The 22,745-nt window shown below is 41.2% G+C and overlaps 1 protein-coding gene across 2 annotated transcripts in view; it reads left to right on the forward strand.

The window, feature by feature from the left end:
• The first annotated feature begins 2,219 nt into the window (after positions 1 to 2,219).
• Positions 2,220 to 22,745, forward strand: part of LOC129641498 (histone H2B type 1-K-like) — a 62,284-nt gene continuing 41,758 nt past the window's right edge. For both annotated transcript variants that reach the window (XR_008709362.1, XM_055566204.1), the window contains exons 1-3: positions 2,220 to 2,369; positions 18,358 to 18,420; positions 19,558 to 19,674. The gene's annotated coding sequence lies outside the window, so the exon portion shown is untranslated. The remainder of the gene's footprint in view (positions 2,370 to 18,357; positions 18,421 to 19,557; positions 19,675 to 22,745) is intronic.

Below are 22,745 nucleotides of genomic sequence, written 5' to 3' on the forward strand. Positions count from 1 at the left end.
GTTAGATGATGAATCAATTACAAGTATGAAAAAGCAGAAATCAAGAGAGCTGGGAAAGCTGATCCCTGGGGCTCTGATCTTGGTGGGGGTGAAGGGAACAGGAAGTGCTCTTAGGTCAGAAGAATTCCCCTCCTCTTTCCTGTAAACTAGCGGGCGTGGGACGGGCGGGGCAGGGTGGGGGGGCCGGGATGCAGGTGTTTTTCTTAGGAGATTCAGAACAGGCTATTTGAGCTTTTTATGTTAAATTTGTTATTTATAAAAGAACAAAACAACTCATGGGTTTTAGAAATATGACAGGCCATTAGGAAAACTGAATGAAAATATGATAAAATCTCTTAGTAGTTTTCTCTAAAGGAGTTTCCTTCTGCCTCAAAAACACTATCCTCCATCTATTCCCATGAAATTTCATCCAATCTCCTCTATTGTTGCCCTGTCCTGACAGATTTGGGTTTGGGATAAACACTCCATGTTCATCTATTAGGACCTTTGCCTCTAGCTGTTCCTAAATTCTAATTTGTCCTTCAACACAGAAGCTTTATATTCTTGAGAGCTTTCTACAAACATACAACTATGCCAGTTTATCCTTCTAGATCTGTTTTAAATATTTACATTGCCTTAAAATGTTGAAATACTTAACTTGGGGATCAGTTGCTTTCCATAAAATGTTGTAGCTGTGTATTATATTTCCAACTAAAAATATAGGGGAGGATTTGTAAAATATTTAGGTTGAAGAAACCCTAGCACAAACCTAATTTATAAAATGTTATAAATAATAATGAAGCAGTTTTCTAATTAGAAGCTGTTTCCTCAAATAAAGGCATACAAAGTAGTTTATTTCTGTAGTCCTTTTGAAAAAAAAAAAAAATCAGTTCATCAGCATATCTGAAATCCATACACTGAACTGGCAGAAAATCAAAGTATTAATTTATGTGGGAGAGGAAAACCCCTAAAGATTTTCATTTAAATATCTATATCTTGGACTCATTTTAGGTTCTGATTTAAAATCAGGGGTTCAATATTTCACGGCCGATTATAAGGCAGAATCCAGAGAATTAGATGAGACATTTTCTGACTCGTATTATCTCCTTGATGAACCAAAACCTTACTTTCAGATTCATTTTCCGTATGATTTCCCTGTTGGATACGTCCTGAATGCTGCGGTGAGAAGCCAGCAGGAAAACCCCAGGGAAGAGGTCAGAAATGATGCTATCAGAGGCAGAAATGTCAAGGGACAAGGACTGAAAATTGGAAACAATGAGAGAGGGAGAGGGAGGGAGGGAGAGAGGGAGAGGAAAAAAAGAGGGGGCGAGATTGAGAGAGGATTTGTATGCAAGGGAGCACCATGTAAGAAATAATACATGGAGTACTGCCACCAACATGATCGTTTTGGTTCCTCTTATTTAAACCCTCTTTAAGCCTTCACTTGTAATTAATAAGAACTGCTATTTAAAAAAATTTCAGAAGGACTTCTGTTTAGTGTTGAAACATAAAAGAAAAAATATTGTCCTTTCATCATCTCCAAAAGGAAAAAGAAAAAAAAAAACCCACACGATTTATGTATATACTTTTGGAATCAAAGCCCCTTTTATGTCTCTTGGTGCAGATCATAAACAGAAGCCAAATCTGATCGCCCCAAATAATAAAACAGTGGAGAAAAAGATAATGCACCCTTACCATTTAAACACTTGGACCTCATCATTAAAAGTGGTCCAAGTAAGTGCTATTAAATTAATCCTAAGAATGTAGGACACTGAAATTTGTATAGTAGGGGCTTGTTTTCAGTATAGAAGCAACTACTGAGCCATCAGTAATAGTACACTTTTTATGGTTGTTTTCTCAAAAGAGGTGCTGGCCTACAGAGCTACCATGCTGGCCACCAACTCTCCCTAACCCATTCTCTTGGGACTAATGCTGTTTTCTATGTTTGTTTGTTTTGGTAAAGTGGAAAAAACACAAATTATATATATCAGGGCTAGTATTCAATTGAGAAGGTTACTTAGCAGATAGTAGAGTTCTGATGAAAGTGAAAACTTATCCTGAGAGGAAGAAATTAGCTGTAAATTTGGTGAAGAAGGCAGCTGAATTTTTCTCCAGAAAGGCCAATTGACATATACAACCTGAAGCATATAGCAAACATGTGATGGAGAGCCAGCTGAAACTTAATAAGTTTCCCCACTGAAGTGCATTTGGGAGGTTGTTGGGGGCGGGGGTTCAAATAGAGATAAACAGCAATCCAAGACGGGGGAAGCATCCTTAGAGGCAATCATTTTTTAAACAAAAAACATAAAGGCTTATGTATACAGCTGGTATTTACATGAATTCCTCCCACTAATGCCTGGGACTTTGGAAGACACACCAAGAGATAGGAGGTAAGCAGCTGTCTGTGTAGATATTGTCAACAAAGAGGATTTGGAATTCTGATCTATTATGTAAAAGCCTATAACTGGTGACTTTTACCTGGGGATGTGGGGAAGAAGGGCATCTAGCTGACCTCTAAATGCTAGTGTGTTCAGGGCCTAATCCTGAGCCTCCTTCTTCACCTGCCTTTTCTCCCCAGGTGAACGCACACAGTATGTGAATGCAATCTATGCTGATTTAATGTTTATAAAATGCCGAGAACCTTGCCTAGTTCATAGTAAACACCATAGAAGTGTCAGCTATTGTTATTTATTATAGCTAATTGCCTAGTAACTATTTCCACTTGAATGTTTGATAGGTATTTCCAAATTAAATCCAAAATGAAATTGCAGGTTTTACTGTTCCCCCAAACCAATCTACCCTGTGTTGTTTTTCCATCTCTGTAATAACAGCTTGACCCGGTGACTCAGGCCAGAAGCTTAGGAATCATTGCTGATTTCTCTTTTTCTCTTACTCTTCACATCCAATTCATCAGCAAGTCATCCTGGTCAAACCTTTGAAGTAGAAAACAATTTCATCCACCTCTTTTCATCTTTACTGCCCCTGATCTTGAACAAGCCTCCTCATCTCGCATGGAGAACCGCAGAAATTTGTTCCCTGTTCCCTTTGCTCCCAGATTCCCTTACGATCTGTTTTCTACACAGCATCCAGAAGGATATCTTTAAAATTGGAATGCAGGTCAGACTTAAGACTCACTAATGACTTACCAGTGCCTTTGGCATAAAGTTGAGTCTCCTTTTGTTTTAATCTGTTTGGGCTGCTATTACAAAAATGCCATAGGCTGGGTGTCTTAATGAATAAGTATTTATTTCTCATAGTTTTAGAGGTTGGAAGTCTAATATCAAAGTGCTGACAGATGCAGTGTCTGGTGAAAGCATGCTTCCTTGTTCAGAACTTGATGTGCCTGCACATGGCAGAAAGAGTGAGGAAAGTTTTCTACATGTGTGCTCAGCTGCCCAGTCGTGTCTGACTCTTTGCAACCTCATGGACTGTAGCCCACCAGTCTCCTCTGTCCATTAGATTCTCCAGGCAAGAATTCTGGAGTTTGGTGCCATTTCCTACTCCAGGGGATCTTCCCGATCCTGGAATCGAACCTGAGTCTCCTTCATCTCCCGCATTGGCAGGTGGATTCTTTACCATTGAGCCACCTGGGAATCTTTGAAGAAGCTCTCTAGGGTTCTTTTATAAGAGCACTAATCTCTTTCATAAGGGCTCCACCCTCATCGACCTAACCACCTCCCCCGAGTCCCTCTTCCTAATACCATTGGGTTAAGATTTCAACTTGTGAATTTGGGGGAACACAAGCATTCAGTCTATAACACCTTCCTAAGCCTTTACTGGCTGACCTCTTCTAGCACTTCCTTATATCATGTTCACTATACTCTAAGCCAACTGGACTTCTCTTTGTTCTTTTCTTTTGTTCCCCTGCATCATCTCTCCCTCCAGCTCCAGCATCTGTCCCTCACCCACACTAGGTCCCTTCTCAAAGTTTAGATGGCAGCTCAAGTGTTGAAGACTTTCCCTGACCCCTTGGCTCATTCTAAACAAGCTCCCACCCTCTTTACTCCAGGGTGGTTCTGTCTTTGCATTCATCACCACCCAAATTCATCTTCTTCATCTGCGTATCTACTGGCACATTGGTAGTACCAGCTCTATGAGAGCAGAGCTGCATCTCACATGCTCAGGACAGTCCTGAACAATGAAGTATCTCAATGAATACAAAGGATCCGGTTCACCTGATCAATGGACAGGGGATAAAACCTCAAATCTTATTTATAAAGAGCAATAGATGTGATATATAGGAATGATAAAACTACAAGAGGAGGGGCCTGGTGATTTACTTAGGAAAAATAAATGGTGGGAGCAGTACACATGGTTTCTCTGTGCTCCCTTCTGAAGTCAAGCTCTTCACCTGCTCACTAGATTCCATTTCCTTACCTACTCAAGGACAACGTTCCAGAAATTTCTCCCCGCTCCCCGCTAAAATTATACCTTTTTTTGCGCTCTGCTGGATTATTCCTATCATGCAAAACTGTGATTTTCCCCTTCTTTAAAAAATAAAAAAACAAAGAAAAATCCAAAATTCAACTTATTTCCTTGTTCTCCTAAGTTTACAGAAAAATATGTCTGGTCTTGCTGCTCCAGTCTCAGACTTCTAACTCTTTTTGGACCAGCAAGTCACCAAAATTGCTGTTGTAAGGCTCACAGATGACCTCCACATAGTCTTTATCCTTGTCTGACGTTTCCTAATAGTGACTCTTGATCACTCTGTTCTCCCTGGTGTGATTTTCTACTTGGCTTTAATACACTTCACTGTCCTGGTTACTTCTTTTTCTATCTTCCTGACTGCTTCTTCTCAGTCCTTTTTTTCTTTTGCTGATTTCTCCTTATCTCCCTCAGTTCTAAGTGTTCAAGTGCCCTAGGACTTAGAGTTTGGGTGTTTTCTTTTTCTGTCTTCACTCACTTCCTTGGTAACTTCATAGAGCTTCACAGTTTTAAATTTTATTTGCATATGACTCCCTGATTCCTGTCTCACACCTGGACATTTTCCAAGTCTTGCCTATTCATCACTGCCATTTGGATATATAATAAACTTCTCAAAATTAAAATGTCCAAAATACAACCCTTGATTTTTTTTCCCACTCAATCCTCCTCCTAAGAGGAGGAGGATTATTTTCTCCAGCTAAGAAAATGATGATTCTTTCTTTTTGATTCCTCAGAGGGAGAAACAAAAACTTGAAACCTTGGATCCATTCTGGACTCCTCTTTTTCTTTTCATGGTGGTGGCGGTGTGGTATTCAGTCCTTTAGTCATGTCCAATTCTTTGTGACCCCACGGACTGTGGCCCTCCAGACTCTTCTGTCCGTGGGATTTTCCAGACAGGAATACTGGAGTGGGTTGCTGTTTCCTTCTCCAGGGGGCTTTCCTGACCCAGAGACTGAACCTGTCTCTTGAGGTTCCTGCACTGGCAGGTGGGTTCTTTACCACTAGCACCACCTGGGGAGCCCACAAATTCTGTAGACTCTAAGGTACCCAGATTCTGGCACTGTCTGTCTCTCCACTACTATGCTTGTTGAAGCATCCTTTATTTGCATAGATTATTTCAATATCCTCTTAATTGTTTCCCCTGTTTTCTTCCTGAACTATTACAATATTTTTAGCAACACAGCCATAATGATCCCTTTAGAACCTGAGTCAAAGCCAGTACTCTGCTCAAACCAGTGCATACCTTCTTGCTCAGAGTAAAAGCTTAAGTTCCCATTGTGAATTATAAAGACTCATTTCCTAATAGATTGTAAGGTTCCTGGGAGGTTTGTAAAGTCCCGTGCAAGGCACCTGGCACATTACAGATACTTAATAAATATTTGCTAAATAAATAAATTTTAAAGAAACTCTCCTGGAAGGGAGTCAGAGTAATACTGTATGTTGCTTATATCTTAAATTCACCCAGAAATTCCCAGGGAGGATCAAGTGATGTAGAACTTCTTGGTGACTGACCCTCTCCTACGTAGTCTTTTGCCCATCACCCCCCTGTCCTCATCTCCTGGTTCTCTTCCCCTCATTTATTCCACCCAACAACACTGTCCTTCTTACTGTTCACCCAACATGTCAGGCATGTTTCTATCTTGGGGCATTGGTCCTTGCTGCTCCCTTTGCCTGGAACCCTCTACCCCAGAAATATACATGGCTTTCTCTTTCCCCATCTTCAATCCTTTGCTCATGTGAACCTTTTTCCAGTAACTCCTTTCCTGACCATCCATTTAAGAATTTTAATCCTACACTTATACCAGCCTCCTCTTCCCTACAATGTACATCTTCATCCAACTGGTCACCATCTGACACTCTATTGTAATTTTATACTTTAATTTGATTAAATGTAGACTCCTTGAGAGAATTCTATCTGTTTAGTTCTCTGCTGGATCTTCAATACTTTTATTAAAGCTTGGCTTTTATAGGAGACTTTCAGTAGATATGTGTTGAATGAGTGAATGAGATAAAGAGTAAATGAATTCTGATATGAAGGTCTGAAACCTCAGCTGGATAAGGAGTTAGAAAGACAGGAAACTCAGGTACTACATGTGATTTTTTTTTTTTTTTTTTGGCATGTGAACCTAGATTATTTTTCATGGTTGTGGAGAACTTGAAAGCTCAGGTCATTGAACTGCTTTGATTATTATTGAAGAATGAAAACAAAGAAAAGATGTGCCAGAAAACTATGGATATAAGAAAAGTTTTTTTATTTTTAATTTGTGGCATATGGGATCTATTTCCCTGATCCAGGATCTAACCTGGACCCCTTGAATTGGGAGAGCAGAGTCTTACCCACTGGACCACCAGGGAAGTCCCAGAAAAGGTTTTTTCTGATTTTCAAAAGAAATGTTAAGCATAGATTAAGCCAACCTCAGATTGGCACACTTGCTCCTGAAGCAGACTTTAGGATTGATCATTACAGTGTGTGTCTGCCTTGTAGAGGAAGTTTACCATAAGACAAACTTTAGCATACCAAAAACAAGGTTTGTTGGCTAAATTAACTTTTTATTTGCCTTTTCAAAAACTAGAATGCCAGAGAAATCCAAGAGACAGTGTATATTTGCATTTTAGCAAGTCGCTAATGAAAAATCTCCCATTATTTTCTTGTGGATAAAATGGGGGAAAATAAGCTAGACCTGACATAATTAGATGGATTAATGATTTGTTTGATGATTAAATTCATTGCTTTCAGCCTAGACAGAAATTCCACTTGAAAAGTTTTATTAGTTCTTCATGTTTCAGTAAGCATTCTCCATTCTCTCCTTTTCTCCTTATAGTAAAGGTCAGTGGTGCCCTGTGGCTCTCTCTGTGGTCCTATCAACATATTTATCAGTATTAAATTTTCAGGTGTGACTCACTTGGGAGGCATGGCAAATATATTGTATGACTGAATCTAAATCCAATCCAACCCAGATTGGCTTGGATGACATAGTGCCTGAGGTTAAAACAGGTGCCTCCACCCACCATAGATGGAGCAGACACACCTTAGTTGTCCAGTTGAAAACCATTAGAGATTTGATTAGGTAAGATAGAGGTAGGGTTGCTACAGAAAGCAGACCTCCCAGACAGTAGTCCACTGCTGGGTGTGCAGCACACACCATTTCTTTGCCATCCACTAGGGTGTTATCCTTGCCTGCATTGGCAGAATGGCTCCATTTTATGCTAGTTTCCTAAAGCATTGGAATAAGAATGTTCAGGGAAAACTATTTTGTTTTTAAAAGTTATTTTTAATTTACTTGTGGTAAAGTTCATTTTGGCAGTGTATAGTCCTATGAGTTTTGACACATGCCTAGATTTTTGTAACCACCACTCTTGGGTTCTCTGCACAGAGAACATGGGCTTCTTTTGGAGCTTCCTGTTTGTGATTCCATTTTGGGGCTGATCCAGAGCCCAAGTCAACATATATGAGAGGCAAAACCAAACTGCAACAACACTGTTGGGTTGTGTAGGGGTCCTGAACTTCTTATTCAGTCCTCATGCTCTTATATACTTTTCAGAGTCCTCTGGTAGTTGCTTTATATACTTTGCCCAGACTTTTCAGTTGTAATAAGTAGGAAAGAGTGTGGGGTGTGCTTACTCCATCTTAACTGGAATTGAACCTCGTGGTTTCCTTTTAAACATATGGAGTGACAGGGATACTCTTCACTTCTGCTTACATCCTATTGATCAGAAATTAATTAATACCAGGGTCACACCTAGCTGCAAGGGAGGCAGGAAAAATGCATCCTGCCACTTAAGGTAATGGGAAAGCTAAAACCTTTTTTAATAGGAAGAAAGGAAGAGCAGATTTTGGAGAACACTGGCAGTCTGCCACAGGGATGATGGCAAAGACTACATTCAATATGGCTTGAAAGAATAAGATGGCTAATAAGATCTCATGCTATGTATTTATGAGTATGAAACAGTATGAAGCTTTAACTTTGTCTCCAGCCAGCTCCCCTGGGGGGAGCGTCCATGAAGCCATTTGGAGAACTCCACTGTGCTCACTATACTGCTAGGTGGTGTTGGTGGGGAATTACTGGTACCCGACTCATACCTGAGGGTTTTTATAATCACCACTCTTGGTTCTCTGCCCAGAGAACATGGGCTTCTTTTTTGGGGCTTCCTTTTTGTGATTCAGGGTGGCTACAGAAAACTAGTTTCTACACCCAAAGTTTGTTGAGGTGAGGAGTGGACCACAGGTGGGCCTCACAGAAGAGAAAGAGGTAATGTAAGGTTTTCTTGAGTCCTGTTTAATCCATCTACCTGTGTAAGAAGAGTGTCCCCAGCAGCAAGAATGTGGATTCTAGAGGTTAAGGAAAGGTCTCATGTAATAATCCTTGGCACAACAAGTCAAAGTAGAGATACAAGTGGTAGGGCCAAGAGATTTTCAGGAAAATGGTCTTCAGAGATGGAATTCTCAAACCAAGTGCACAAAAACACCCCCACACACAAAAAAGGATTAAATACCTACCAAGCCCAGAGAGAGAGAGCAGGTTATGATTGAAGACATTTTCTTTCATCTTATCCACTCTAACTGTGTAAAGGTCAGAAATTAGCTGACAAGGGAGAAACAGAGAAGCCAAGTACCACCCAGCACAAGGACAAGAAGTCACTTCCCTTTTTCTGCTGCAGGCTTCCAGCCTAAGCTGACCCCAGCTGAGGAAGTGGAAAGGACCAAGTGCTTGACCAAGTTGATGATTTTGATTCCTGTCTTGAAGTGGACATTTTCATTACTGAACCGAGTCTATGTTTGTAACTGAAAGTACCTTAGGAATGTCTGTTACTTAAGAGTAAGAAAAATCTTTTTTTTTTTTTTTTTTTTTTTTTTTACCATCACTGATTACATTTTAATGGAAAGGTAGGAGACAATGTTGTATTTTGATAATGCCACAGATTATATAGCTTGTCAATTCAGCAACTACAAACATGGAGCATTTCAGATGCAAGAGGATAAGATCTTCTCTTATTTTCTCACATAAGAATCTTGAGAATTTGTAGGCACTGTACATTAAAAAGAATACAGAAAGACTCATTTATATCCAACTGGCATGACAGTAAAAAGATTTAGAAAAATCATACTATGTTCCCAAATTGAAGGACCATCACAAAGAAGAAAATTAAACTTGCTCAGTAGTTAAAATGATAAACTAAGAGAAAGCTTCAGTGTCATATATTTAATAGAAAGATTTCTTTAATTGTCTGGGTCCTGGCGCTAGTGGTAATGAACCTGCCTGACAATGCAAGAGGTGTAAAAGGCACAGTTTCGATCCTTGGGTGGGGACGACCCCCCTGGAGAAGGAAATGGCAACCTACTCCAGTATTCCTGCCTGGAGAATCCCACAGACAGAGGAGCCTGGTGGGCTACAGTTCAAAGGGTCGCAAAGAGTCAGATATGACCGAACTGACTTAACATTCAGCATTCATTCATTCATATTTAATGGAAAGAAGACTTCTTTAATTGTCTGGAGCCCCATGGATAAAATGGGCTGCCTTGAAAGATGGTGAATTTTCCATCATTGGAGATGCTCAAACTTCAATGCATGATGATGTTGCAAGGTTGCTGGTAGAGGGAATCCAAACACTGAGAGAGTGGTTGGAGTTAATGATCTTTAAAGCCTTTTCCATCTTTGAGATTATAGGATTCTGCAAGTCTCTGTCCAACTGTGCTTATACTCTTTGGAAACTGTAATATCAAATTTCTAACACTGAGTTAAATTTAAAAATACATATATTCTCTAATGTAACAAGTATTCATTTTATCTGATCATTTCTATTTGAATCTCACAGGAAACCAGCCAACTTGAAAGAAGCTCCAGCAAGTTTTAAAAATTATGAATCCATAAATAAAAATCCTCTGACTAATGATGGTTTAGCTAAGTCCAAACAATAATCAAATTTGTGAGTTGTTCTATACCACAAAAAAGACATGTTTGAAAAAGACTGTCTCTCCTACTCTTCCATTGCTGCTCTCTCTGTCAGTCACCTTCTCTCAGTCATCCACTGTGCTTAGTTGTTCAGTCTTGTCTTGGGGTCTACTGTTTGAGACCCCATGGACTGTAGCCTGTCAGGCTCCTCTGTCCGTGGGGATTCTCCAGGCAAAATACTGGAGTGGGTTTCTATGCTCTCCTCCAAGGGATCTTCCCCACCCAGGGATTGAACCCAGGTCTTCCACATTGCAGTCAGATTCTTTTACCATCTGAGCCACCAGGGAAGTCCCAGTCATCCACTAGCTCTTTACAACTCAATCCACAGACAGAAAAGTAAATCTCTGTCCCATGTCCAGGCCATTGTCAGGATACATTTCTCCAGGTCACAGTGAAAGAAGCACAGCTGCTCCTGTCTAAAGATGCAGCATGGGTTCCATGTGCTAGCCTGTTTTTATTAAGAGTTGTTTATGCCATTGGCTCTTACCCTTTTCTTGGATTCCACAAGAATAGCAATTATATGATGGATGCTCAATACATAGGGAAACAATGATCGAGTCTTGTTTTTATCTCTCACTTTGGGGAAGCACTGAGAGAAAACCAGGTTGATCTCACAAAGTCACAAAGCTTTGAAGAGTGCTAGGCATTGCCTTCACTCTCAGCTATTTACTGATCATGTAGAATATAAAGACAAAGCAAACAAGGTCCCTGCTTTCAGCCTGCCAATAACCTGATAGATAAATATGGGGAAATAGCCATGATAAAAGAAAAGGTATGAGTATGATAAAGTCATTGATAGAAGATTCGGCTCTCATCTTTGGAGGGACCTTGGAGATTAGTGAGTACATACCCTTCTTTTCACACGTGGGTAAACTGAGGGCTTCCTAAGTCTCCTGATGTTTTAACATTTCCATCTTCTCATTGTGGCACTCTTATGGCAGAAAGTGAAGAGGAACTAAAGAGCCTCTTGATGAATGTGAAAGAAGAGAGTGAAAAAGCTGGCTTAAAACTCAACTTTCTAAAAACTAAGATCATGACATCTGGTCCCATCACTTCATGGAAAATAGATGGGGAAACAATGGAAACAGTGACAGATTTTATTTTCTTGGCCTCCAAAATCACTACAGATGGTGACTGCAGCCATGAAATAAAAAGACGCTTTCTCCTTGGAAGAAAAGCTGTGACAAACCTAGACAGCATATTAAAAAGCAGAGACATTACTTTACTGACAAAGGGCTGTCTAGTCAAAGCTATGGTTTTTCCAGTAGTCATGTATGGATGTGAGAGTCGGACCATAAAGAAAGCTGAGCACCAAAGAATTGATGCTTTTGAACTGTGGTGTTGGAGAAGACTCTTGAGAGTCCCTTGGACTGCAAGGAGATCCAACCAGTCCATCATAAAGGAAATCAGTCCTGAATATTCATTGGAAGGACTGATGCTGAAGCTGAAGCTCAAGCTCCAGTACTTTGGACACCTGATGTGAAGAACTGACTCTTTAGAAAAGACCCTGATGTTATAAAAGATTGAAGGCAGGAGGAAAAGGGGACGACATAGGATGAGATGGTTGGATGGCATCACCAACTCGATGGACATGAGTTTGAGCAGCTCTGGGAGTTGGTAATAGACAGGTAAGCCTGGTGTGCTGCAGTCCACAGGGTCGCAAAGAGTCAGACATGACTAAGTGACTGAACTAAACTGATCTCATTCCTTGAAGCTCCATCCATCATCATGACTGATACTGTTGATTGTCTTCCTAGCAGTCATTGCCTTTTCCTGGCTGACATGATTTTGTTGTTTGGGTAGCAACCTGTCTAGCCTAAGAGGTGAATCACTGTTTTAAGGCATGATCGTTCTTCCTCTATGCCAGTGATTGATGTAGGGATGAAAGTGTGACAGTGGAATTTAAGGGAAGTCAGCTGAAGGCTTATGGGTAAGCTTTCTTTCCTCATTTAAAAAAAAAGGCAAGTGAGGAGAAAAGTCGCTTTTGCTTCTTCTCACTTTGCTTCAAGAGTATATGTTGATTTCCAAGGATGTGACACGTAGCTGGGACAGACCTACTTATATTACGAAGAGAGACATTGCTACACATAGTAGATGACAGATTGGTAGAATCAAAGGGATCCAAGACCAGTCTCTGTCAAGATTTCTTGTTAGATACAATAAATGTCCTTTTGATTTAATTCTATGTGCTTTTCCCCATTTACTTGCAACCACAAACACTGCTAAATTTCATCTTCTATAACTCTTCCTTCTTTTACTGTCTTCCCTCCTAACTCACTTTATTGGAACCTCTGGAGCCTGGGTTCTGTTGTAAAATAATTCTGAGGCTATCACACAACTCTCTTGTCGCTGCCTAACCTGAACCCTGGCTCTCCTCAGAGGACACTGAATCTGTTGCAGCCCTTTCAGAGAGTCATGCCACTCTCCTATTTCCAAATGTCACAGGGAACAGAGGTAAGGATGACATATCTGGGAGGCCCATTGCCTTGGCAGATCATTACACTTCTACTATAATGAGGAAAAAGTCTCCTCCTTGGAGGAGGCAGGAAGAAACAGATTATGATGATCCCTGATTATATTTAATAATAACTACCATCTGGTTGAGGCACCTTCCACCCCTGCATGTTGTTTCCATGTGTGACACCCTGTTGCCACCATCCAGAAACTCCTTCATATTTCTTTTCTGAAGACTCTGACAACTGGTTGATAGATTTCCTTTGTGCTCCAAATACTAGCCTCATTGTGGTGATTTCAGCATTTTGTATAGACATCACCTACAGTACTTGAATTTCAGGAACTGGTGTTCAGCCTCTCACGAAAATTTTTCTTTCATTATGGGTGATACTGATTTAGTGATTTTAAAATGTTAGCAAATCTTTGACACCCCTTCAGTCAAGAGGTGGGGTCTATGTCCCCTCTGTTTGAAATGAACTGGCCCAAGGACTTCCTTGTTGTTGTTTAGCTGCTAAGTTGTGTCTGACTCTGCAATCCCATGGACTGTAGCCCACTGGACTCCTCCAACCATGGGATTTCCCAGGAAAGAATACTGGAGTGGGTTGCCATTTCCTTCTCCAGGGGATCTTTCTGGCCCAGGGATCGAGCCCACATCTCCTGCATCTGAAGACCATGCAGTTTCTTCTGGTTCTCTTGGGATGTTCATTCTAGGAAGGCCAGTCTGCATATAGGAAGTCCAGTTACACAAACCATGTTGAAGAGGCCATGAATAGGTGCTCTGACCAATACGCCCAGCTAAATGCCCAGCTGACAGATAGCATCAGTGGACAGTCTTGCTAGTAAGCCATCTTGGACAGATAGTTGCACTTTCAAATGATTCCATCTCCAGTTATTGAGTCACCACATTGCCTTTGAGTCTTTCCAAGTAAAGTCTTAAATGTCATGGAGCAGAAATAAGCCATGTCCATGTGCCTTGTCTGAATTTCAGACAGAGAAATGTGAGTATAATAAAATGTTATTTTAAGCTGGTAAGTTTTGGGATAATTTATTATGCAACAATAGCAAACAGAATCCCTGCCATTGGCTTTCAGGGGGAATTACAGTATTCATAAACTCAAGACAGGACCTTCCAAAGCAGGGAGTCAGGACAGAACAGACTGGGATAGTACCTGATTACACCCAATGATAATTTCTGGATTTTGAACACTACCTTTGTTTATGGGTTTGATCCCTGGGTTGGAAAGATCCCTGGATAAGGGAATGGCTGCCCACTCCTGTATTCTTGCCTGGAGAATCCCATGGACAGAGGAGCCTGGTAGACCACAGTCCATGGGGTTGCAAAGAGTAGGAAATGACTGAGTGACTAAACAGCAACAATAATTGTGCCTGATGTTGTGCTTAGTTTATCAATGTGAATTTTGATATCAAATGGCTTCAAACTCCTGCTTTTCTATTTATCAGTTGCATGATTCTGAACAAAAATACATTTCTAAATATCTTTTTCTTCATCTGTAAAATGGGAAAAGTAACAATCGTCTCATAGGATAGTTTTTAAAACTAAATAAGAAAATTCATAAAGCCATTGACAATAATGGTAGTTGTTTGATAACTACACAAGAATAATATGATTTCTAAAGGCCAGAATTGAGAGATGAAATCAGTGAAAGGAGAGTGTGAAGCTTTAGAATCTTGAGTGTTGGGCAAAGAAATTTGGAATTTGAGGGAACTCCAAGTTTTTTAATTTTAAATGAAGTTTTTAAAAAAATCAATTTAATCATTTAATTATGTGTGAGGGAGTGGCTTTAGTCCTCAATATTATATTTGAGACTCAGTTTAATATTTATCAATTTATTTTAAAATATTTAGTTAAATATTTCAAATATAAGGCAAAGTGAGGGGGGAAAAGTATATTATTTGCCAAGGACCTTCCTTTCACTCGGATGCTAATATTTACATATTAGCCTTTGTATTTTAGAAGATGAAGTTGGTAGGGTGCTGCAGAATGAATGGAAAGGTGGAACCTCTGAGCTAGTTGGGGTCTTTCAATTCCAGCATTACTGGTGGGTATGTGGTTGTGATTCAAGGATGGGTGGGACGCTGGATAGAAGGTTTGCTGTGAGAGATGCCAGCAAAGACAATTTGTCAGGCCTTGATTTTCCAGGGGACCTGTGGTCAGATTCCCCTCCCCAGCCTCCAAAACCATATAATTAATCATTTTCTTCCTTTTGCTTGGGAAAAAAAAAAAAAAAAACAACAAAGTGTAACTACTAAACAGGTTACATTAAGATGTGTGAGCAATTTTTTCAGAAATATCAATTTTACATATTGCAGCAAAGGAAACATGGAATGTTTGCCAAGTTCTTGTGAGAAATCTCTGTCTAAAAACTGTGCCAGCTTGCTATATATAGTCATTACCAAGAACAGAGCCAACTGGCCTGTTCATCCTACCTCAGAGGAGACAACGGGGCTTATGCTGGATCTTACCCCACCAATGGCTTCCACCCCCGGGGACTAGGGATGGGGCAGGGCACCTTTCTTCCCTGGAACCAGTCTTCCAGTGTCTGTAACTGCCCCTCCCCACACAGAGAGGCAGAAAGTGTCCACATGTCCTCCTGCACCTGAGAAAGAAGGAATCTCACCTGCAGATGCCTGGAACAAAGCTGGGTGCCATTTGCATAACACTTAATCTTTTTCCAAGTGAAGGATCTGAGAAGGGCAGGAGAGATAGTGAGTGTTTTCAGAGTGTCCTGAGAACCTCTGTTTCACTGATTTTTATTTCCAAGGAGTGACTCACTTTTAATATTGGAAAATACCTAAAAATGTAATTGATTGAATGTAAAAGAATCAAAATAGTTCAACAAGGAAGGCTGTAGCATGAAGAGGGATTGGCCCAGGGGAAAGAGACATGTGGTTTTGGATACCATGAGGACAAGCATGCAAATTGTTGTTTGGGAAAGTAATTTGTGTCCCTATGTGTACATGCATGCTCAGTCGGGTCTGACTCTGCGACCCCATGAACTGTAGCTCTCCAGGCTCCTCTGTCGATGGGATTCTCCAGGCAAGAATACTGGAGTGGGTTGCCATGCCCCCTTCCAGGGGATCTTCCTGAACCAGAGGGATGGAACCTGCATCTCCTGTGTCTCCTGCATTGGCAGGCAGATTCTATACTATTGAGCCACCTGGGAAGACTTGTGTCCCTATGCAAGTATACAAAGCCTTGCTTTGTGGAAGAAAGTGCCAGAATACTGCTGTTAGGTGTCCCTGCAAAAGACATGTCCAAGTCCTTATCCGTGGTGACTGTCAACATCATCTTGTTTGGAAACAGGCTCTTTGCAGATACAATTAAGTTGAGGATCTTGAGATGAGATTGTTGTGGATTTAGGACTGACCCTAAATCCAATACCCATGTCTCTTTATAAGAGAGAAAGGGAGGCTTGAGACACAGAATGAGAGACAGTAGAGGAGGCGATGTGAAGACAGAAGCAGAGATGGGAATGATGCACCTGGTAGCTCAGGAACTTTAAGGATTCCTTCCAGCCACCAGCACCTGGGGACAGACATGCAATAGGCTCGCCTTTAAATCCTGCGGAAGGAACCGGGGCTGACAACTAGACTTTGGACTTCTGGCTCCATGACAGTAAACATGTTTCTGTTGTTACATGCTACTCGTGCATGCTCAGTCACTTCAGTCTTGTCCGACTCTGAGAGCCTGTAGACTGTAGCCTGCCAGGCTCCTCTGTCCATGGAATTCTCTAGGCAAGAATACTGGAGTGGGTTGCCATACCCTCCTACAGGGAATCTTCCTGATGCAGGGATCAAACCTGCATCTCCTGCAGCTGCTGCTTTGCAGGCAGATTCTTTACCACTGAGCCGACAAGGAAGCCCTAGGCTACTCACTTTGTCGTTATTTGTTTCAGCAGATTCTGAAAACAAATACAACCACCTATAAAACACACACACACAAAGAGGAGACGCAGAACTAGAAGAAAGGACCTTGGAAGGTGTTGAACTATGCTGTTCAATGTGGTACCATTAGCCAAAAGTGCCTATTCAAATGTAAGTTAATTACATTAAGTGAAATTAAAATTTCAGTTCCTCGGTGGCACTAGCCACAGTTCCACTGCTCAGTTGCTCCATGTGGCTCACAGTTACACAGTGGGACAGCACAGAGGGAGAACGCATCCATCACTCCAAGGTTCTACTGGACTGCGCTGCTGTAGGAGCCACCAAGCAAGGTTCCATCTTTAGGGGCCGGCGGTGTGCTTGGGGGCTTCATAGCAGCCTTTTTGCTCACACCTGCACAGGAAGATAGCAGTTATCCCTGGCAGTGTCACTTTTGATTATGAAGGAAAAACAGCAGTGAGGTGTAAATATAGTACAACCACCTGTCTCAGGTTTCCTCCCACGTATCATCTTCCAAAGCAACAAACACATTAAATGATTGTATTGATAGACAATTCTCTTCCAGGCCATCATCCCCCACCATGAGTTCAGAGACCATCAAACATGTTCTTATCTACAAATACTATGTGAGTCAGATTCAGGTGAATGTATTTATTCGACTCCCTTCCTTGTATATTTCCATTTCATCTTAAAATTTTAAGAGGCGTTTTTCCCCTTTATAGTGATTTACCCTCTAGTGGGCTCTGTGGCTTTTGAGAACTGCAGGAGCTCCTTGATGGGCTTAGAGAACTAGGGTAAGGTTCTTAACAGGGGAATGGTGTGATATTCACTTGATTTTCCCCAGAAGATGAATCTGGCAATGATGTTAGAATGATTTGAAGGGATAAAGACTATTGGCTGGGTGGTCTTGATGAAAATGGGAAAGAAATGATGTTCTGAATTGCAAAAGCTGCCGTCACCGAGATCCACCTGTTCAGAGCTATCTTTAGCTGCATTCGGGAACAATTTATCCACATAACCTTTCTTTCCCTTACTTTTCTTGTCTCCAGGTACAGATAAGGAGGCATTAGCAACATTAAGATGCAAAACAGCATCATAGAACTGTATGTGTGTGTGTGTGTGTATGAGAGAGAGAAAGAGAAGAAATAAAAAGAGTGATGGGGAGATAAATATCCATATACCATATATATATATCAATATATGGTGGCGCATATATTGTTGGTTAGAAGTAGAATGAATAATATGGGCTAGCACTGATAAACTGTTACAACCTGACCTCAAACACATTATCCCCTCCACCCCAAATCCTTCCCTCTGCCTGCTCTCAGAGCCCCATGTGCTGTCACAGAAATATGCCAAACACACGGTGCCTCCATCTTTGTTCTTCCTCTTCACTCTGCCAAGAATGCTGTTTATTGTCCTCTCCCCTGGTTAATTCTGATCGCTTTACAAGGCAAGTATATATGTCACTGTCTGTAGAAAGTTTTCTTCTGCTATTCTCCTCTCTTTTCAGAAGGTATTCCTGCTTCTTATGGTTTTCCCTCTTGACTCAAACATGTGTGTTTACCATCCAGAACTTGAGTTCATTCTGCAGTTCTGCATTGTTAATTTTTTTTAAATTATCTTCTTTATTGTTTATATGCAGAATCTATTCTGGCATCATCAGTGGATACTCCAGAAGGCCATGCCAAATGGACATCTGAGCTAGGTGAGGGTGACTTGGGAGCCGAATGAAAATTTAGTGCAGGGTGTGACTCAGCCATTTTACTCCTTACTTGACATGTGCTGCTGTGACTTGCTTTCATTCAGTACAGTTATCTTAGAGGTAGCATGTCATTTTACATCCAAACAAATTAGTCCCCATAAGCAACAGATGTCTTCATTCTCCTCACCACCCCACATGCATTTGCCAGGCCCATCTCATCTGCCCCATCCCTACTGCCTCTTCCCCATCTTGGTAAATGCCCCACACTCAGTTGTTCAATTCAGAAAGCTGGGGCCGTCCTTGATTTCATTCCTGTCTCTTTATTTCTCCTCCTTCTCCTCCCATATCTCATCCATCAGCACAAACTGCCAGTTCTGTCTTAAAATCATCTCTCTCCTTCTGGCCATCTCCACAGCCACCACCCTGACAACCCGTCAGTACTTTTATGTGGATCACAGCTATAACCTTTTAATTGGCCTTCCCATATCTGTTCTCCACAGAATGGCTAGATTGACATAGAAATAAAAATTGGAGAATTTCACTTGTCTGGTGAAACATTTTAATGGCTTCCTACTGTCCTCTGAATGAAACTGAAATTTCCAAGTGTGGCCCAGAGGCCCTGAGTTGCCTGCTTCCTGGCAATTGTTGGGCTTTTCTCCTACTTATACACCAGGGTCCCTCTTATTGACTTTCTTTCTTCATCTCAGAGCTTTGTAGACTCCTCTGACTGGAGCAATCTTCTCCATTCTTAAAAGTTTGAAAAGTGAAAGTGAAATTTGCTCAGTAGAGTGCTCCTCTTTCCAATCCCACGGACTGTAGCCTGCCAGGCTCCTCTGTCCATGGAATTCTCCAGACAAGAATACTGGAGTGGGGAGCCATTCCCTTCTCTAGGGGATCCTCCTGACCAGGGATTGAACCTGGTCTCCTGCGTTGCAGGCAGATTCTTCACAGCTTGTGCTGCCAGGGAAGTGGGCTCAGTTTTTTATGTCACTTCCTCAAAGAAGCCATCCTTGATTCTCACTAAGTAAAATCCCTTTTGTTCTTTTTCTATAGTGTATATTGTGTCCTACACAGCACTCAAAGAACTGGCCATGAGTTCAGTTACTAGTGTATTTGTTCAACTATTGTCTTCTCTCCCAGGAGCTACAAGCCACACAAGGGCAGAGATTGTGGCTATTGTGTTCATCTGGTCACCAGCACAGTCTTTGGAACAGAGTATTAGCTCCATAGAACACATATGAATGAGCGGATAAATGAGTGAGTATTCAGACTCCTCTCACTGTTCATTTGCTATCAAATCTCTCTTATGCTTTCAGACTTATCTCTAATACCAGCTCTGCATAAAGTCTTCTCCATTCCCTTAAAATAAACTCTTACATGAAGCTCCTATGTTGTTTGTTTAAGGCTTTGATGTTGACAATCATTATGTGAAGTAGTTGAGAGAACAGGCTTTAGAGTAAGCAGGGCTTGAGTTGTATTCTTGCCTAATGTTTCTCACCTTTGTCATCTACTTGGGCAAGTAAATTAGACTCTCTGACTTTGGATTTCATTATACTAGGGAGAATATTTCCAACCTCACTCGTATAAGATGCTTGGCCCTATGGAAGGGAACTCAATGAAGGTTGATAGCTACTATTAAATTGGCTCATAATCTTCTATGTATTGATATTTTTATGGAAATATTTTGAAAGCAAGAAATAGTGAACCCTAAACAACATGATTGAAGGCATTTGATATCTGTGGAATAGAGCAAAAGCAGCTTGATACTGGAGAATATCCTGGTTCTGGAGTCAAAAAATCTAATGTCAACCCCCGATTTACCACTTACTGGCTGCGACCATGTATAGATTTCTTATGCTCCTGAAGTCTCAGTTTCCTGGTGTGATTGGAATGATACTGTTTCAACAGGGGTGTTTGTGAGGATTAAACATAATGTATGCAAAAGCCAAGGGGCCATGTATAATCATAGCTGCATAAAATACCTTTAATATTAGATTCATTTCACTCGATCAGGACAGAAACTTGGTCGAACTGAATATGATCAAAATTGACACCCCTAACAATGCTTGGAGAAGGGAATGGCAGTCCACTCCAGTATTCTTGCCTGGAGAATCCCATGGACAGAGAAGCCTGGCAGGCTACAATCCACAGGGTTGCAAAGAGTCGGACGTGACTGAGCAACTAACACTAACTAGCAATGCTATTAGAACCCCTGAAAATTTTTTCAAGCAGCCCAACTTACCAGAAGGTGACAAAAACGAATTTTCTCAGATTGATAATTAAGTGTAAAGGGCTGGGTGTTTCTCCAATGCCTGCCCATTTGTTTCACGTAATGGCTTCAACCACCCTCGCAGCAGTGGTGGGTTCAAGGTAAACTCTGGCTGGGACTGGCTTAACACTCAAACATGATGTCTTTTAAAGGCTCCTGATCAACCAGTAGTAGATTTGCCTTCTGGAAAACATCTGAGAGGTCTGGAGGCATATTGAACACAAAGCCTTCTTTGAAGGAGAACAATAAATATCTTATTCTAGGGGAATGGGTATTTATTCAGACATCCCTAATGTTGAATTCTTGAAAGAGATATGTATGAAATTAAAAAAAGAGAGAGAGAGAAACATTTATGGCTTCCCTGGTGGCTCAGTGGTAAAGAATCTGCCTGCCAGTGCAGGAGACATGGGTTTGATCCCTGACCCAGGAAGATCTCACATGTTGTGGAACAACTAAGCCCATGTACCACAACTACTGAGCCTGCGCTCTAGAGCCCAGGAAGCCTGTGCACCTACAGCCCATGCTCTGCAACACGGGAAACCACTGCAGTGAGAAGCCTGTGCAGCACAGTGAGAGAGTAGCCCCTGCTTGCTGCGACTAGAGAAAAGCCAATGCAGCAATGAAGACCCAGCACAGCCAAAAAATAAATAAATAAAACTAAAAATGTTTAAAATAGTATTTCCGAATAGTCTAAAGGAGAGGAACTGGGGCCATGTAGTGGATTGAATAGTGTCCCCTCAAAAGTTTTATCTACCTGGAAACTGTCATAGACTTTATTTAGAAACAGGATCTTTGCCGATGTAATCAAATTGAGATAAGGTCATACTGAATTTGGTGGTTTCTAAATCCAATGTGACTGGTGTCTTATGAGAAGAGTGGAATTTGTACACAGACGTATAGACATAAAGGGAAGTTGGTCATGAGATGATGGAGGCAGAGATTGGAATGATGCTTCCACAAGCCAAGGAATGCCAAGGTTTGTCAACAGCCACCAGAAGCTACCTGAGAATTCTTCTCTAGGGCCTTTGGAGAGCATGGCCCTGCTGACACCTTGATTTTAGACTTCTATCCTTCAGGACTGTCAGAAATTTCTTTTAATCACCTGATTTGTGGTGATTTGTTAAGCAGCTCCAGGAAATTAATACAGGCTGGCATACTGATACAAGATCACGAACTCTGCCAGATGCTGGTTCTGTTTAATATATCCTTAGGCAATGTCTTCAAGCCTCGGTTGTATTCTTTGAAAAAGAGTATGATCTCAAAGCCAGACAAAGACAGAACAAGAAAGTAAAATTACAGACCAGTTTCCATGATGAACATGGATGAAAAAAACTCCCAACAAAATACATGCAAATTTAATTCAACAGCACTTTAAAAGGATGATACACCACAATCAAGTGGGATTTATCCTTAGGATGCAAGAATGGTTCATTGGCAACAACAAGGATGGAATGAAGACCTTATGCTATTAAGTGAGAGGTCAGTCACAGAAGGACCAACATGGCATGAATCCAATTATAGGACTATCTAAAATAGTCAAATGATAGAAGCAGAAAATAAAACCATGGTTACCAGGGGATGGAGGGGGAGAAATGAGGAGCTGTTGTTCAGCAGATATAAAGTTACAGTTTTACAAGATAAATTAAGTTCTGGAGATCAGCTGTGCAAACATCGTGCCTATAGTTAATAATATGACGTTGTACACTTAAAAATTTAATAGGATAAGTCTCATGTTAATTCAGAGAAGGCACTCCAGTACTCTTGCCTGGAAAATCCCATGGATGGAGGAGCCTGGTGGGCCGCAGTCCATGCGGTCGTAAAGAATCAGACAAGACTCAGCGACTTCACTTTCACTTTTCACTTTCATTGGAGAAGGCAATGGCAACCCACTCCAGTGTTCTTGCCTGGAGAATCCCAGGGACGGGGGAGCCTCGTGGGCTGCCGTCTATGGGGTCTCACAGAGTCGGACATGACTGAAGCGACTTAGCAGCAGCAGCAGCAGCATGTTAATTGGTCATCCCACAAACACAAAAACAGAAAAAGCAAAGGGATGTGAATG

Source organism: Bubalus kerabau, chromosome 1 (genome assembly GCF_029407905.1).
Source record: "Bubalus kerabau isolate K-KA32 ecotype Philippines breed swamp buffalo chromosome 1, PCC_UOA_SB_1v2, whole genome shotgun sequence".
Classification (NCBI taxonomy): Eukaryota; Metazoa; Chordata; class Mammalia; order Artiodactyla; family Bovidae; genus Bubalus; species Bubalus kerabau.